This window comes from Myxocyprinus asiaticus, chromosome 4 (genome assembly GCF_019703515.2).
Source record: "Myxocyprinus asiaticus isolate MX2 ecotype Aquarium Trade chromosome 4, UBuf_Myxa_2, whole genome shotgun sequence".
Taxonomy (NCBI): Eukaryota; Metazoa; Chordata; class Actinopteri; order Cypriniformes; family Catostomidae; genus Myxocyprinus; species Myxocyprinus asiaticus.
This window is the reverse complement of record NC_059347.1, coordinates 19,814,877-19,833,486: the sequence shown is the minus strand read 5'-3', so window position 1 is coordinate 19,833,486 and position 18,610 is coordinate 19,814,877.

Below are 18,610 nucleotides of genomic sequence, written 5' to 3'. Positions count from 1 at the left end.
TTTCAGATGGAAAACATTAATACATATAAATTATGCGATCCAAAGTGCATTTGAACAGCGGTGAAACACTTTCTTATGATGTGTTTACATTCATACGAGCAGACAGAGAAGTACGTTTGAAGTAAGTTTGGAGCACAAGAAATAGAAATAAATGGTCAGCTTTACGCTAAGCTAAAATGCTATTTCTAGCCATTTTACATGCACGTTACAAAGCATGATCATATTTTTTTATCAAGAAAATTCACTTTGGATCATAATTTATTTTTTTCTATTAAGACCTTTGATATTAGGTCAAAAATCATATTCTTGATAATAATTTTTATATTGTTTTCCTGTAAAAATATCTAATATTTAGTTTTTTCAGAGAATGTATTTTTAACATGTGTATTTTGTCTTACTGTACTGGCAGAGTTTTTATATTCAAAACAAGTGAAAAAATCTACCAGTGCTGAAGAAGTAATCCAAAGTATTTAGAATACGTTATTGACCTTGAGTAATCTAACGGAATACGTTACAAATTACATTTTACAGCAAGTATTCTGTAATCTGTAGTGGAATACATTTCAAAAGTAACCCTCCCAACCCTGCTCATAATTAAGATCATAATAAAGCTCATAATAAATTCTAAACAATTAACCTCTAAACCAATAGTCTTTTTGAAGATTTACTGTACAATAATGATAATGAGAAGATGAATGGAAAAGAAGAGAAGCAGAAATTATTGTTCTTAAAGCACATTTAGCTGTTGATAAAACACTGTGGATGCTGCATTTTATGAACAGTACAGTAAATGTTTTCATAAAATTAATTATTGGAACCATATACTTACAGAGCAAATACATGATCAATCAGAAACTTTACTGGAAAAAGATTGCATTGAAAAACAAGAAAATATACAGTAGTAGCAAAAATTTAAGAAGGTTTGGCATGATGAAATTATACATTGTTGCAAGGCAGTCAGACATTCAATTATCCTTTACTGTAAATTGCTAACTCTTTAATCCCTATTCATACTATTGCAGCAGCCAGGTGATTTTATACAAGTGCTCCACTGAAAACTGTGTAGTGCAGTATTATCACCTTTGATATTGAGAACAATGGAGTATAATTCATCTGTGTAATAACACAATTATTCTTCATCCCATCTGTCAATTGTCCCACGTTTGATTGCACAGATTCCTGAGTCCCATTGTTTTGCTAAATGACCAAGCTGGCTGTATGCCTATAGGAGACTGGGCGTCAGGGAAAAGGGATGGGCACTGTTGACTGCTTTATTTTATTAAAGGAGAAAACATGGAGTTGTATAAAAAGTACTAGTTAAACTTCTGTGCAAAATTTGTGTGAAATTCTGTGTGTAAAATTTGTAAAAATATAAGTGTGCATCTTTAACTGCTGTTGATCGGTTGATCTCACACTTTTCTGTTTGAAACAGATGATGCAAATTAATAGCTGACTATCTAAATAAAATTCCCCACTCCTGCTTAAAAATATAAAAAGCTAGAGTCGCGTGGCACCATGCGAGGGTCGGACGTGTGAACGAAGAGCTCTGCAAACTTTGCTAGTTTTAATTCTTTTTGTGTCTTAAACCAGTGAGATCGATACACTCTGTTTAATAACTGTTCTATGAAGACAATATGTCAAAGAATTCAAAATCCTCCGGCTCTGGAGACATTAAAAGAAACTTACGTGCTCAAGCTGATACCCCTGACAGGGCCGCAGACCGGGGACTCAGTTTGGATGGTGCGGCGGGAGAAATTCAGTGTCAACTATCCAGCATGTCAGTGATGCTGGCGAAGGTCGTAGTGGACTTGGAGGATCTTGCTGTAATATGTCGATCGATTATGGCCATGGAGATGAGTTGGTTACAAGAATTGGGGACATCGAGAAATGGATCGATTATCTGGAGTCATCGGAGAGCTAACCCGCTAGCGACCAAGACAGATTTGCAGCACATCTGGGAAAAACTGGAGGATTTGGACAATCGTAATCGGCGAAACAACGTCCGAATTGTTGGAATTCCTGAGAATTTAGGCCGAGATATGGTGAAAATCTTAGACGAGCTCTTCCCGAGTCTGCTCGACATAACAGGGCATAAGTTGGAAATCAAGTGTCACGAATCCCGCCTCTGTAGTTCCTCCACTCACCACCAGAGGGCGCCATCACCTGAGTATTGACTTTAACTCTCTGAACTCCATTTCCCATAATCCCCGTACCTGGCACTGATTACCTGCTCACCTGTTTCCCATTTACTCAGCTATTTAAGACTCACTCTCACTCTCTGTCTTTGCAAAGTCTTGTTTTGCCCTGGCTGACATTTCTGAGCATTATCTAAGTTTACTGCCTTACCTGTGTATGATCCTGGACTGTTTACCCTGTTTTAACCCATTGCTGCCTGCCTACTGTTACTGCTTTGTTTACCTGGATATAACATGTGATTGTCTGCTGCCTGCCCTGACCTCTTGCCTGTTTATTGACTACCTCTCTGGATTGCCTTGGATATTACTATTGCTGGTGACTGACCCCTGCCTGTCTGTATTACTACATTTATTGTTATTAAAGCTGCACATGGATCTCAACTCCGCTGACTCATCATTACATCAAGCAAGGTTACAGAGTCCCCACTTGGAGATCCGCAGAGGGAGACAAGCCCCGATCAATTCTGGCCAAATTTCTGAGATCATCTGAAAAAGATCTCATGTTAGATAAAAGATAGCTGACTATCTAAATAAAATTCTCCACTCCTGCTTAAAAATATAAATAGCTTCTAGTTTGACAACAGTTAAATGGGACCCTCAAGTAAAACGTTTTCCCACCCCCATTTAATCCCTCAGCCTCCCATCTCTCAATTTTACGATCACTCTCTGCTCCACCCCTCCACTCTCACACCCCTCTGCCCCTCCTGGGTATGTTTCTTATAAAGTACCCTCTCATAATTAGCCCCACACCATCCTCCCTCACAATAGAAGAATACACTACACAACCATGTGCAGTTGGGATTTTGGTCTTTGGTTTTGAGCCCTTTCAACAACTGGTTCAATGTACATTTTCAACAAATCATCTGTTGTTTATGTACTTAAAATGCTGACAATTTATTGCCTTAAAAATCATCATGGACACCTTAATGCAAATCTGCAAATCTGTCCCTAACCACTCTACAGTATGCTTCAAGTCTCCTGAAAACCATTTAGGGGTCAAATCGAGCATGATTTAATTTGACAGCACCTCAACACCCCCAAGAGACTAACAGGATGCACTCAAAAAAAAAACAACAAAAAAAAAATTAAAAAAAGTATAGAAAAAAGAAGTTCACTGAACTTAACTAAATTAAGGAAAATGTTCCCATGCAATTAAATGAAAAATTTCTAACAAAAAAGAATAGGTTTGAACTGACTTGTTCTAGTTGTACAAACTTAAATTCATTTTTGTCAGACCAATTAGATAAAATCTAAATAAAAGTCTTAAGTTGGTCCAGTTAAATTAATTTTGTTAACTATTAGTGTATGCTAGGTGAGTATAACCAAAAGTGAGAGTCCATACTCAACCTAAGAACAAACTCCAATCTTCACCACAATGGTAACTCCAAAAATTCCAGCCTAACAGACAATCCTTTTAAATGCCAATATAACACAACATTAAACATGAACACATTTCTTCCTATTCTTATCTTACTCAAAACATTCATAAAATAACATTTAGTTTCAACATTTGTTCACCCCAAAGTGTCCCTGCAAAGCATGATGGAAAATGGAAATCCCCTGCCCAGTTTCAATGTTACAAAAAGTATTCATGAAGTACTAACTCAAATTGATTAAGTAAACTTACATTTGATAATTTAATTGGACAGAACGTAATGAAATCAAGTTAAGACAAAATGTGCTTTAAATAATTTTAATTAAGTAAACTGAACAACCTGCAAAAATCCTTTTGTGTGTGTGTGTGTGTGTGTGTGTGTGTGTGTGTGTGTGTGTGTGTGTGTGTTTGTGTGAATTCTAGATCTGCGTTTACAATTATCATTCCTGAACTGCTTCACAGCTAAACATATTCAGACCCATCTGTTTGTGGATAACTGACTGATCAACAGGAAACTACATGTAAACACCTCTCTGGCTATCGTTTAGCTGTAGAGTACAGAGGTTTGATTTCTCTCATCAGTAATGTAGTATAATCAATTTTACCCAGTGGCGATTTCTCAGGGCCAGCAAAGCCTTCTCTGCTGGCGTAACATGCCTAATAAATAATATTTATTTTAATATTTTAATATTTACTTTTATTCTCATTGACCTTTTTGCCTATGTATTTTCAATTGCTTTCCACTCCTAATTAATCTACAAACGAATAGCAAAAAACAAAAAAATGTATCCAGTCAGAATTTATTCCTTGATGCTTACAAGCAAAGTGTGACAACTGTTTCACAAATCGCATGCCTGAAGCCTAGCTCCTTAGCTGAAGCAATGCGTGAGTCTGAGCTCCACCCCGTCAGGCCTTCAGAATTTCCACAGAATCCCTCAACAGTGCACTGGCACTTTTCCACTGCACGTTACGGTTCGACTCGACTCTGCTCGCTTTACTTTTCTGAGCTTGCTTTTCCACTGCAGTTTAGTGCCGCCTCAACGTGGGTGGGATTATAGGCTGATTGTCATAGTTGCGCTGCCTCTACTGTCGTGACATTATCTTAAACGCGACACAAACATTACTGACCATAAACAATAACACGACAACCAGCTGTTAGCTACTAGCTCATTGTGCTGCATAAAGCAGTTGTTGCATGGTGATTTTACACAAGTGTAACAGTTAAATTGGCCTGGTTGTTCTTCACTTTATTTTTTTGTAAATAAAGTGAAGCTTTCAAGCAGAATATAGAGTTAACGTAACAAAACGTACCATCCTCCTTCGTGGTTTCCAACAACATCGAGTCCAGGGCACTCTCCCTCCCATTGCTCGCTGGTCTATTGCCATAGATAGCGTCCATTTGGTCAAACCACTTCCACTTTCTTCTGTTTGAACCACTCCGGCTGTTGTGGTCCTTGATGGTTCTGTAGTCACTTTTAAGTTTTTTTAACTTTTCCCTACACTGTTGGTAGGTCCGGTGGTAGCCGTGTGCGGCCAACAGCTGAGACACTTCCTGAAAGACTTTTTCGTTTTGCGTCCTTTCGTTCGTCACTAACGAGAGGAACGTCTGCACCTTGTTTATTGACCACGGCGTGGTTTTGCGCACAGCCATTTCTCTTTACAATTCGAAAGTCACGTGAACAAATGATATTGCTGTCGCTGTTGCTAACTTTAAAACTAGCGGGTTGATGTCCCGTGTTGCAAATCCAGTGATGCTGGTAGCGACGATTCTCTCTGACCAATCAGTGATCTGCAGGGTTTTGACGTCACATTTAGTATCAGCTCGGCTTGCTTGGAACCTCGACCAATGTGATACTAAAAAAAGTATCAGGTACCAGGTACTATCCACAGTGGAAAACCCCCAAAAAGTGAGTAGAGTCGAGTCGAGTCGAGTCGAGATGTACCGTGCAGTGGAAAAGCCCCACACAAAATAGGCATCTAAAGTCAGATTGCCAGATTTACCAGCCAATCAGATTTATTTATTTGTTCTTTAGGATATGTCTTAGTCGAGACCTTCTAGCTGGCCTTGAGTGACGCAATCATGCTTTAAGTGATGTACGTAATTTGAAAACGAAGAGCACGAGATCTTGCTGACAAGTCAGCTGTCATCACTGCCTCATCACCACTGAGAAAGAGATCCTTATGGATTTAAAAACCTGAGATGTTCTGCATGATCATGTGATTGATTAATTAAACAGGAAAGGAGGGCTGATTTTCACTTCAAGCAAATTGGTAAGTGCTTTTTGCATTGTTATAGCAACATCAGGAGTTTTTTAAGTGTAAATTAGGCTGCTGGAGCATTCAGTGTCAGTTCAAGTTTTGAAAAGTAACCGTGTACCCTGATGAAACAATTTATTGCAAGCAAATTTTAAATCGCAAAAGATATTAGAGAGCTTTTTCTTGGTATTAGACCTCCTTGGTTCTGTCTTTCATGCGTGGACGTGTTTTTAAAATGTCAATTGGTATTATTAGTTGACTGCCACATTATGTATGATAGGCATACGGTGTCTTATTCATTGTGAAACTATGTTTTCTTAATGGCATGAATCGCACTGAAGGCCTAGACTTAAAATGCATGGGCCATGGCTCAAAACTAAAATGGTGTCAATCGGATTACAGTGTATGCATAATTTAGTCATGGTCTTGATTTGAGGGGACAATTAGGAAACATTGTCTCAGGCCCTGATTTGAGTTTAGTGGGAGAACAATTTATGAGACCATTGTTGTCAGATTTTATTGCTGATTTGAAATGTTATTTTATTTTAATCTTAACCAAACATTTTGGAGATTTCTCCATTCAAGTAGAAAGGAGCTGTGCTTTTATGCTGCTTGTATACATAGAAATAGGTGCCCGGGAGTGTTCCAAAGTGTGGACTGACTTGCCTTGAAAGGGACTTTGGGTGGTTATGTCCAGGGTGATAATAACTGAAGCCAAAGTTTGACTATTTCACCAGATTGCAAATTTGAACTTAATACAACATTTAGACACTTTACTTAAAGGTGAACCAACCACATATTTAATATTCAGGGACACCAAGTGTTATACCATATTGATCCATCACTAATCTGAATATTTCCAATATTGCTGATTTTATGGTAAGACTGGTTACAGAATTATGCCAAGCTGTTTTAGTAATAGCCAGAATTATACTGAAGTATACTGTATGTTTGTATTATTTTACTGCTTGTTGTGCATGAGAAATGCTTTAGGTTTCCATTTTTTTAAATACATAAATTAATTTACACATTAAGGCTGTTCATCACAATATGCTGTCCTAAATTGCCTATAGATTCTAAGAAGCTGCTTTAACAGAAATTGACAGTTCGTATTGACATTTCCTTCTGTCCTCTTCCATGTGACTTATTGGTCAGCTGTACTGGGGAGGAAAATCTGCACACAGGGCTCTCAACATTACATTTCCATCTATGGAAGAAACATTTCTTCTGTTTATTCAGTTTCAGTAGCTTGAACTGAAGCTTCAGTAGCTTCAGTTTATTTCATGAACGAGAAATGTAAATAATATGTTTGGTTTACAAAGAAGTGCTTGATTGATGAGAAGTGTTATGTGAAAACTGCTTGACATGTGAAACATGTGAAAACTGCTTGTTACCTGTTGCACAAAACAATTAGAAAAAACAAAACATTTGATGTTTGACAGACAAGTTGTTATATAACTTTTAAAATATGCTGAAATGGTTCCACTGTACTTTATATTTATGATCAAAAGTGTTATGGTCTTTCAAATTCCTCACTGTTAGCACCCCATCTAGTGGATTTATCAGGTCAGGCCACTATCACACAAACACACACACACACACACACACACACACACACACACGACAGAGAGAGAGAGAGAGAGAGAGAGAGAGAGAGAGAGAGAGAGAGAGACATAACATACAAATGGTCCCCAAAACATGAGTCCGAATTCCTTAGTGCAATTAGCTCCAAAGAAATTTCCAACCTAATCAATAGATTTAAAATAACACAGTTTATGGCTAACAAGACTGATGTAAATTGCGCAATACAACAAATAAATGATATTTATCAAAGGTGCTCAATCAAAGCAAACCTAATCCGTACAAACAAGAAAACTAAACTTAAAACAGGGGATGAAATTTGGTTTGATAAAGAATGTAAAATTAAAAGAAAACTACTCAGACAACTCTCTAACCAAAAACACAGAGAGACATAAAAAGCTGAAACCAGACAAAATTATTGTGAAGCACTCAGGGATTATAAAAATACAATACGCCACACTCTTAATGAAACTGAAGACTCAATTAATAATAATCAGTTCTGGAAAAAATGGAACAGTCTGAATAAACAACACAGCCAGGATATAGCCATACAAAATGGAGAATTATGGAAAGGCTATTTTAAAAACGTATTCAAAGATATTTCTCCTGAAAATCTCACACCTGTCCAGAAAAGCATGCAAATTAAGCTGTTAATTGGAATCTACAGTAAAAAATAACCAAAACCCTTTAGACTATTTGATTAGCAGAGAAGAATGTAAGAATTTAGCAGATGCACTTAAGAAACTGGAACCCAGAAAGGCATGTGGTTTAGACAACATTAGAACAGAAATGCTGAACCACAGCCCTGCAGTAATGCAGGAGGCCTTGTTAAAACTGTTCAATCTGGTTCCCCTTCTGTCACTCACTCGACGTTGTGTCGATTTAGTGACACTAGGGGTCGCTCTTGAGAGCCCCGAACACCTCAGATCTTTGAGAAAAGGCCAATGAGAATTGGCGAGTGGAATTTGCATGCCACTCCCCGGACATACAGGTATAAAAGGAGCTGGCTCGCAACCACTCATTCAGATTTTTTCTTCGGATCCGAGCGGTTGTACTATCAGCGAGATGAATGCTACTGCTGTTCCATTCACCTCTTAAGAAGCATGTGCTGTTGGATACACAGCTCATTTTCAGCAGCTTTCTCTCCTTCTGCACAATGAGATCCCCTGGGAGCTTCAACAGCGTTAAAAGAGTGTATATTCCTGCTAAAGAGTATATTTTCTCTATTAGAGAACACACACTGACGTTGAATGTCTTTTTAAAGACGCGTCTTTATAAAGATGCCTTTCTGACTTTGTGTGATTCCTGGATGCGGTCGCTATCTCTCCGCTTCCGACGGCCACGAGCGCTGCCTCACGTGTCTGAGCAGCGATCACACTGAGGCAGCGTTCGTGGATGGTTCATGTTCTCATTGCGAAAATATGACCATGGCAACGTTGCGGTCGTGGCTTTCCTTCTTCTGGGGGAAAGCCACTCTAGCCGCCCCCCCATGCCTTGCATTTTACCTCTGGGTACGAGGCCATCCCAGCTGGCGCTGGAGGCGATTTGGGGGCTTCAATGGGCATGGATCTGCCAGGTAAATCCCAGTGGACCTCCCGTTCCCCAGCACGCTCGTTTGCCCCCGGCGACTTCCGAGAGGAGACCAGCTTGCCCCAGGGCCAGCTTAGTGTCCCTTTCGGAGCTCCGGAGCAGGATGAGTGCTCAATCGCTGCATCGGAGAGCGTACTGGCGATGTCAGACGCCGAGGACTCGACTGGGCTGCCACCTTCGGGTTGGCCCACCCAATATGAGGCTGACAGCAAGATGACTGCCATGCTTGCCTGTGCCGCCACGTGTGTCGGGTTGGACTGGAACCTTCCACCTTCCCCTGAGCGGCCTCGCCGCTCACAGCCATGCCTTCCCCCTGGTCCCTTTCTTCCCGGAAGTGCACGACGCGCTGACGAGGTCATGGAGGGCACATTTTTCTGCCCGAAACTGACCTCCTAGCTCGTCCGCTCTCACTACCCTCTATGGCAGGGCGGCCCACTGGTAAACAGAGATTCCCTAGGTGCACCTGTGCCCGTAAAGCGCAGCCACCTGGCAGGATCGCCCGGCACTCCCTTCCAAGGCCTGTAGGACGACGTCGTCTCTGACGGCCAAAGCCTACAGCGCCACTGGTCAGGCCGCCTCTGCCCTGCATGCCATGGCCCTCCCGCAAGTACACCAGGCCAAGGCACTAAAGGAATTGCACGTAGGTAGTCCTGATCCTGATGTCATGAAGGAGCTGTGCTCGGCAATCGACCTCGCCCTCGCCCTCTGGGCGACGAAGGTCACAGCGTGAGCACTCGGGCAGGCGATGTCCACCCTCGTGGTCCAGGAACGCCACCTGTGGCTGAATCTGGTCGAGATGAGGGATGCGGACAAGGTTCACTTTCTCAACACCCCAACTCCCAGATCGGCCTATTCAGCAACACCGTCGAGGACTTCGCCCAGCAGTTCTCAGCTGTGAGGAAGCAGACTGAGGCTATACAACACATCTTGCCCCGGCGCAGCTCAAGATTCCATATCCCATCTGCTCGCCGAGGGTGTCCCCCTGCATTGGTGAAAGCCCAGGCGGCTCCGCCTCAGCCCAAGCCCAGTTCTCAGCCCCAACGTAAAGCCCCCCGCCTCCCGGGCCGGACGGATGACCCGGAAGGCTCCTAAGCACCCATGAGATGGATGACCCAGGGATCGAGATGTCTGCTGCAGACCCAGAGCTGGTATCCAGACCACTCCATCCCCCGGTGGAGGGCCGGGAGGTAAATCCTTGGTTTCCTTTTCTTTTATGTTCGCTGCACCCCAAACGGGCTGCGGTACCCACATTCTCAAAAGAGCAGTTTCCTCACTTCCTGGGTCACATAGCCAGTGTTTATGACCGCCGTAATCACGGCAACCGGGCACTGAGCACCTGCGACTTAGATGCCACGAAAGTGGGCCCCCCAGCCTTCACGTGTCCGGTCGCACCACACTCACACCCATGGCCAGGTGGTTGTGACGGACTATGAGGACGGTCAAAAAGTCCCTCCTCCCCCGTTGCCAATCCCCCGACGCCGGGTACATGGAGCAAGGTAAGTGCTTCGAGGGTCCCCTCAGTGCAGCCACGAGTTCGAGACGAAGCGAGGCTCCTCGACGTGGCATCTCCTGCTCCCTCCTGCCACAAGGCCCCACCCACAGGTACGTTAAACACGATCGTCCCCTTAGTGCCCCTCGCCCGGAGCTTGGACGTGTGGCTAGCACTTTGCAACCCATCGCGGTGGTTGGCCAGGACCATCCGACTCAGCTACGTGATTCAGTTCGCCAGGCACCCGCCCCAGTTCAGTGCCATCCGCTTCACTTCGTTGAGGGGTGAGAACGCCGCCACCTTGCGTGTGGAGATCGCAACCCTTCTGCGCAAGGGCGCGATAGAGCCTGTCCCTCCAGCCGAGATGAAGAAAGGGTTTTACAGCCCTTACTTCATCATACTGAAGAAAGACGGTGGGTTGCGGCCAATAAGTTCTGAACTTGGCCTTGCACAGACTCCCGTTCAAGATGATGACGCCAAAGCACATTTTGGCGTGTCCGGCATCAAGATTGGTTCACGGAGGTAGACCTGAAGGACACGTACTTTCACGTCTCGGTTCTACCTTGACACAGACCCTTCCTACGGTTTGCTTTCGACGGCCGGGCGTATCAGTACAAGGTCCTCCCCTTCGGCCTGTCAAATGCCCTTGCATTTCTACGGGCAGGAGTTCCCCTACAGCAAGTGTCCAGGCGCGTTGTCATTACGACAGATGCCTCCAAGCGAGGCTGGAGTGCCATGTGCAACGGGCACACAGCCACTGGCTCCTGGACAGGACCACGACTGTGTTGGCACATCAACTGCCAACACATTATCCAATTTTAAGTATGGTTTGACATCTTGTTAGGTAAATTATGATAGTCAGGCCTATAGGTTAGTCACTTGACAATCTATGCCAAAGTAAAACCTGTTTTAATTATATTTTAGGTCAGAAAGTGTGCATAGCAGGAAAATGATCAGTGGCATAACATATTTAGCCTGAACATAAAACCAACCCACATTCACACAGTATTGTTGTATCTGTTTGTAGACTGTTACAGTGAAAACTATGAGGGTTGTGTGGTCTGATTTTTTTACATTATAAAGCCTGTTATATAATCTAAATATATGATTTTTAAAGGGCTGATATTTATAGTTGATAGTGGATACTTTGTGTTCATATATGAGACATTTAAAACCACAAACTCTTTAAATTGAATCCTTGTTTAACCTACCATATTTAGGTTTTAACTACTATAATTTGCATTTGTGCACATAAAGCATTTTTGCTTGCTTTGTATTGGTGAAACCCACAGAAGAAACAAAAACTCTGGCTGGCAATGCCACAATAGGCTACTGTGAAAAATCTGCCTATATTGGATTTCCTGTCAATGTCCTTAGATGATGGCCTTTAGATCTCCTATGATTGACAGCTGAAATTTACACTCTGACTCTACAATCCTGAGCATTTCAAATCATCCTAATTATATGGACTTTTCTCTGTTCTTTTATTGTCTGGCAGTGGCACATGGCAAACATCAGGGCTTACAGTTAAGAGTTTGAGCAAATCAATAATTCTGTTATAATTGGACCCGGTTTGATATAAGTGTGGCATAGCCTCCTTACTCTGGACCTGGTTAAATTGGTAGTATTTGTTGACACAGATCTCCAAATCTCAACAACTCGCCACATTGTGCCATTATGCATAGAATGGTAAGTTGGAACAACTATATTGTACTTACAATTTTTATTTATTTTATTTTATATGTTTGTAGCTGAATATCCCTAATCTGCCTATAGGCTAAAAAATTGGCTAAGCATTTTGACCTTCGAAACTTTTCAACAGATAAATAAGATTCAACCTTATTGTGAAATGAATTTTAACATGTATTTTTAAAAATATTTCTCCAAAGTCTCGTACGTGGATTGTCGGAGTTTGAGGGGAAATGGGCCTAAAATGCATAAAATGTGCTCGTTGTGGCCATCAAGTCAGTGCAAATGACTGGGTTCAGAGGGCAGGAAACGGCATCTTGCCTGCTTTGCTTGCTTCTCTTGTAAAAGGCAGCTGTACACAGGGGAAGAGTTTGGCATGGTGGAGAACCAAGTTCATTCACTATGAAATCATGCTGTCAAACCTACAACACATGTCAGAAAATGGTAATTTAGTTTTGTTTCACCACCACATAGTAAAACGTTAATCTTTAATTTTAAATATAATATTTGTTAATTTTATGTTATCGAACTTACTGTATATGTAATAGCTTGTATTTATTTTTGATAATACCAACTGAAAAGAACATTTAAAAAATATTTTACATATTATCCAGGATTATTCATGAATGCACTGGATACCATTTGTGTCATTGTAGAGGATGGAATACATTTGGAGGGAGCTTTACCCACTGAGTGCCTTCCAAAGTTCCCCTTGCCTGCTTAGGAGAACTAAGGATGGGTACAAGGGTGGAAATATTCACAGCCTTTGCCATGACAATCAAAATTGAGCTCAGGTGCATCCTGTTTCCACTGATCATCCTTGAGATGTTTCTACAACTTGACTGGAGTCCACCTGTGGTAAATTCAGTTGACTGGACATGATTTTGAAAGGCACACACCTGTCTATATAAGGTCCCACAGTTAACAGTGCATGTCAGAGTACAAACCAAACCTTGAAGTCCAAGGAATTGTCTGTAGACCTCCGAGACAGGATTGTATCGAGGCACAGATCTGGGGAAGGGTACAGAAAAATTTCTGCAGCATTGAAGGTCCCAATGAGCACAGTGGCCTCCATTATCCTTAAATGGAAGAAGTTTGGAACCACCAGGACTCTTCCAAGAGCTGGCCGCCTGGCCAAACTGAGCGATCGGGGGAGAAGGGCCTTAGTCAGGGAGGTGACCAAGAACCCGATGGTCACTCTGACAGAGCTCCAGCGTTTCTCTGTGGAGAGAGGAGAAACTTCCAGAAGAACAACCATCTCTGCAGCACTCCACCAATCAGGCCTGTATGGTAGAGTGGCCAGACAGAAGCCACACCTCAGTAAAAGGCACATGACAGCCCGCCTGGAGTTTGCCAAAATGCACCAGAAGGACTCTCAGAGAGAAACAAAGATTGAACTCTTTGGCCTGAATGGCAAGCTTCATGTCTGGAGGAAACCAGGCACCACTCATCACCTGGCCAATCCCATCCCTACAGTGAAGCATGGTGGTGGCAGCATCATGCTGTGGGGATGTTTTTCAGCGGCAGGAACTGGGAGACTAGTCAGGATCGAGAGAAAGATGAATGCAGCAATGTATAGAGACATCCTTGATGAAAACCTGCTCCAGAGCGCTCTGGACCTCAGACTGGGGTGAAGGTTCATCTTCCAACAGGACAACGACCCTAAGCACACAGCCAAGATAACAAAGGAGTGGCTCCAGGACAACTCTGTGAATGTCATTGAGTGGCCCAGCCAGAGCCCAGACTTGAACCCGATTGAACATCTCTGGAGAGATCTGAAAATGGCTGTGCACCGACGCTCCCCATGCAACCTGATGGAGCTTGAGAGGTCCTGCAAAGAAGAATGGGAGAAACTGCCCAAAAATAGGTGTGCCAAGATTGTAGCATCATACTCAAAAAGACTTGAGGCTGTAATTGGTGCCAAAGGTGCTTCAACAAAGTATTGAGCAAAGGCTGTGAATACTTATGTACATGTGATTTTTTTTTTCGTTTTTTATTTTTAATAAATTTGCAAAGATTTCAAACAAACTTCTTTCACGTTATCATTATGGGGTATTGTTTGTAGAATTTTGAGGGAAATAATGAATTTAATCCATTTTGGAATAAGGCTGTAACATAACAAAATGTGGAAAAAGTGAAGCGTTGTGAATACTTTCCGGATGCACTGTAATCCAAAACGGAAAATGTCCACCCGGCATGCCAGAGCACAAAAGTCCTCCACATAGTCCTCCAGGGAACGATTCCCCTGACATAGGCGGAGGAGCTGGATTGCTGGGTTCATTGTAGGTCAAGTATTTCTATAACGTTGCTGCTGCTGGTACTGACAAAGACGATGACGATGGAATGAAGAACCCAAGTGCAAATTTATTAATAAACGTGAAAACCAAAAACCCTAACTATAAACGTGAAACATAAACATAAACATGAACTTGACTATAATCTTGACTTGACATAAACTTGACATACCATAAACTTGACATGACATGACATGACCAAACATCTACATAATACTTGACAAAAGACAATGGAAAACATGAGGGCTTAAATACATGGACATGGGAGAACATAACCCATGAACAAACAGAACTCTAAACAAGATAATCAAACAATGAACCAATGAAAACAAGTCACATGAACATGGAAAACAGGACATTACATGACTAGGGACACATGACATGAAACAGGAACTAAACTTTTCAAAATAAAAGACATGAAATACATGAACACACACATTAAACATTACACAAATCAAGAACCCTGATGCACAAACACTGCAAAGGTTGGCAGACATGACTGGACTATGCAGAAGAGTTATACTGGTACAGATCAGCATGTTAATGTTTTATATGATGTCTCTGATTTATAAATTATTTAGATTTATTTAGACTTTTACAACTCCTCTACAATGACTTATCAGGTGTTACATTTGTCATATTCTTTCTGGTGTGTTAATTAAGAGAAAGCCAAAGAATTTCAAATTTAACCACTAGTATTGAATTAATGTATTCCACATTGTATTCAACATTCATACTGTGTTCCTTTATGTTGACATCTATTCTATGCCTTAAAGTAATTAAAGCGAGGAGTGTTTTATTTATCTATTTATTTACTGTAGACATAATTCCCTTACCGTTGGAGTGGTGGTCTTGTGACCAGTGTGAGTGTGCCGACATACTGTGTTTTTGAGTACGGCCAGGTCATGTTGCCATCCCAGTCCCCTCTCTCTCAACCCTTGAAATAATGTCTCTGTCTGACTGCATCTGTAAAAAAAAAAAAAAAAGATGATTCCCTTGCCACATTTAAACAGTTATAAACTCCAATTAAACTTTGATTAATAATACACAAGAAGCATCAGTTTCTGTTAATTTCATTAGCTGTACTTTGTGCTTATTACCAGTTTAGAGGTGTACATTTACAACTGTCTAAACTTTTATAAAAATTTTAGGTGAAATGTTACCTGTCTACACAGATGTGACTTAAAAACAAAATATGAGAAAAGAGTGTCTATTTAAAAATGCATGACAAATCTGTAATAATATATTCAACATATTCAACATTCACTGCAGTAAATCCTTTCTGTCTGGTTTGCCTCTTTTCCCCCCATTTAGCTAAAAAAAATTAGAAAGTTAGATTATAATAAACTGTGAAATGTTTTTCAACTCATATTTGGTTGGGTTTAAGCTTTGCCAGTGGTCAAAAGTTGCCGTGTAGTAATTTCCAATGTATATCTTGGGTATTTCATAGGTTGTGATCACTAGAGAGAGAGAGAGAGAGAGAGAGAGAGAGAGAGAGACACCAGAAATGTAAGGTTAACATCCTTCACTGGTCCCTATTTGCCTTCTGACAATTACGTCCATCCTGAAAGCCGTAGCCCAAGCAATATTTTTGTTGCAGTCTAGCAATAAATGTGAATTATCCTGTCACAGTTCAATATTTTCAATATCCAATATCAATATCCAATATTTTATAGTCACCTTTATTCATTGATGTTCATTGGTATGTAATAATAATTGTGGCAAGGTTTGAAGGTCTCCAATTTTGCCTGTGTGTGTTTAATGGCAACCACAATTTATCAAATGTCCAATCAAATAATGACCATTATACTATTCATCCAGTGAGCTATTTACTGGTGACAATAACAGGCAATGAATACAGCATGATGCACTGATCCATTGCTCTGTCCATTCATGTCACCATTTCTTGAAATATTCTCAAAGTGTTCTGTTGATTTGGACACACTTAAACTTGCTGTAACAATGTAGCTTTACAATAAGTCACAATGGCAAAAACAGACATAAAATAGCTTGTCCATCCTAGTCATTTATCGGTAATTCATCTCCTGCACCTATACTGTTTATCTTAGTCTATACAGGCCAAGTGATTAATTCTCAAAGCCTGTTTTTCTCCCAGCCAAAACTCTCACCAAATCTCTCAGCTGAGGGTCACATTATCAGGCATGCCCTGCTGCCATGACTAGCTCTCCTTTTACTGTAAGGACTTGCATGCTCCACATCATAAGAAAAATACAGACTTTCTTCAACTACTTTACTCTTCCTCTAAGCGCTAGTTTGAATTAATCGAGTTATGTTTCCTGCATGCCTTGCAAAAATCCTCACACATCCCATGGTGTTTGAGGCCAAAGTATAGTGTATTCTCAGCCAACACCACTGTATATGGGTTTTTCTTCAACTTCTGGGAATTTCATTTCCCAGGGGTAATTGTTATTAAAAGTTATTAATGTTTGTTATCTGAAGGTCACATTACAACTGACTTCGAAACTTTTTACCATGCCTTCATCATTTATTTTTGGTACTTTTCAAGTGTATTGTGGTCTATATTTTATTGTTTTAGCCTTGTCCCAGACCCATTATAAAAATACAAATTAATACATGTTAAAAACTATGATAATCTAAACAAAGAAGAGTGAAATAAAAATAAACCATTTCAATATTCATTGTGTGAAAATAATTTCTATTAATTTTTTATTGTAAATTTATGAATGTACTATTGTGGCGTCATTTGCACCACACCAAACAATTTAGCCTTAAATAACTTTTTTCAAAAGTTAGTATAGCCTACTTGTTAAGTCAACAAAAGTGTCAGTAAAGACCATGCTTAAGATAATATTAAACAAATGATATTTGATTAAAACAAAGACAAATCAAGGTAAATGTCAATTGTGAGCCAAATATTTTTATTGTGTGTCATTTCCAATCAAGCTGTAGTTTTTTCAGTTATGCAACAAATGTGAGAATATTATTTTATTGTGTTTCTTTAGGATACATAAAATGTTAGCTATGAAATTAGTCTTAGCAACACAAAGGAGTTGACCATATTATCTCAGAAATGTTACAAATGGATGGAAATTGTAATTTCCATCACTGTCATTACCGCCACAGAATTCTGTATATAATGGAAATGACACTGTGGTGGGAATTTTCATTTTTACTTTCAGGAAAAATGACATGAATCCTCTGTGATGCATGTACATTCCCAGTTGGACATCCTTAGTAGACAAAACTATGACTTTCTAGAGGTCCACAGTGCAAAAATTGCCCAAAGATGAAGAAATACTCATATAAGTTTGCCAGCAATAGTCAGATTATAGTCACCCTCAATTGCTCATCGGGGTTAAATAATTTTAAGTTTCAGCTTGAATATACTCCGTGGCTGATTTAGCTTTTAAAATCGGTGGTGAGGTAGAAATAAGAAATCAGCAATGTAATTTCAGTTGGACCCACATGATAGCGCTGACTCTATTTAACAGTGTTTGTTGGGTTCTATAATTTATATCGGTGTGTTTGCCTATATGATATAATGATATGCATATCTGCCATGCAATATACCAATATTTGAAATGTTGCAACTTTTTTTTTTTTTCTCTCTCGACTGAATGGCATTTCTGCTTCCACATTTAATGTTCAGATAAATGTTCATAGAGTATCTTCTGGGAATAAGTAAAAATAAAAAGGCTAAAACTATATTCTTCATAGTACACAAGTGACATCCCTTACAACAAAAGCACCATGTATAACTTATAAGATGATGACACCATGGAACTTTGATAAACACTATGGTACTGAATTATTACCATATGCATCCAAAGTATTTATCTAAAGTACTTAAACATCTTCCACTGCATTACCATAGTACATGTCCAAAAAAAATAAAAAAAAAATAACATGCTGGTGTCATGGCATTGCACTATGCCCATAAGCCATGGTACTCTGTGGTATTTTTTTTATATATATATATGTATATACTATAAACTACAAGCATCATGAAATGTCCTTATTCACGCTAGCACCATCTTTGATTTTTAATGGGAATGACAATGAGGCTGTGAGGGACAGACTATACAGTCTCTTCAATGGCACGAACGGTATAAAACTGTATAAAGCCCCTAGATCACATCTGATTTTCCACAACTCATGT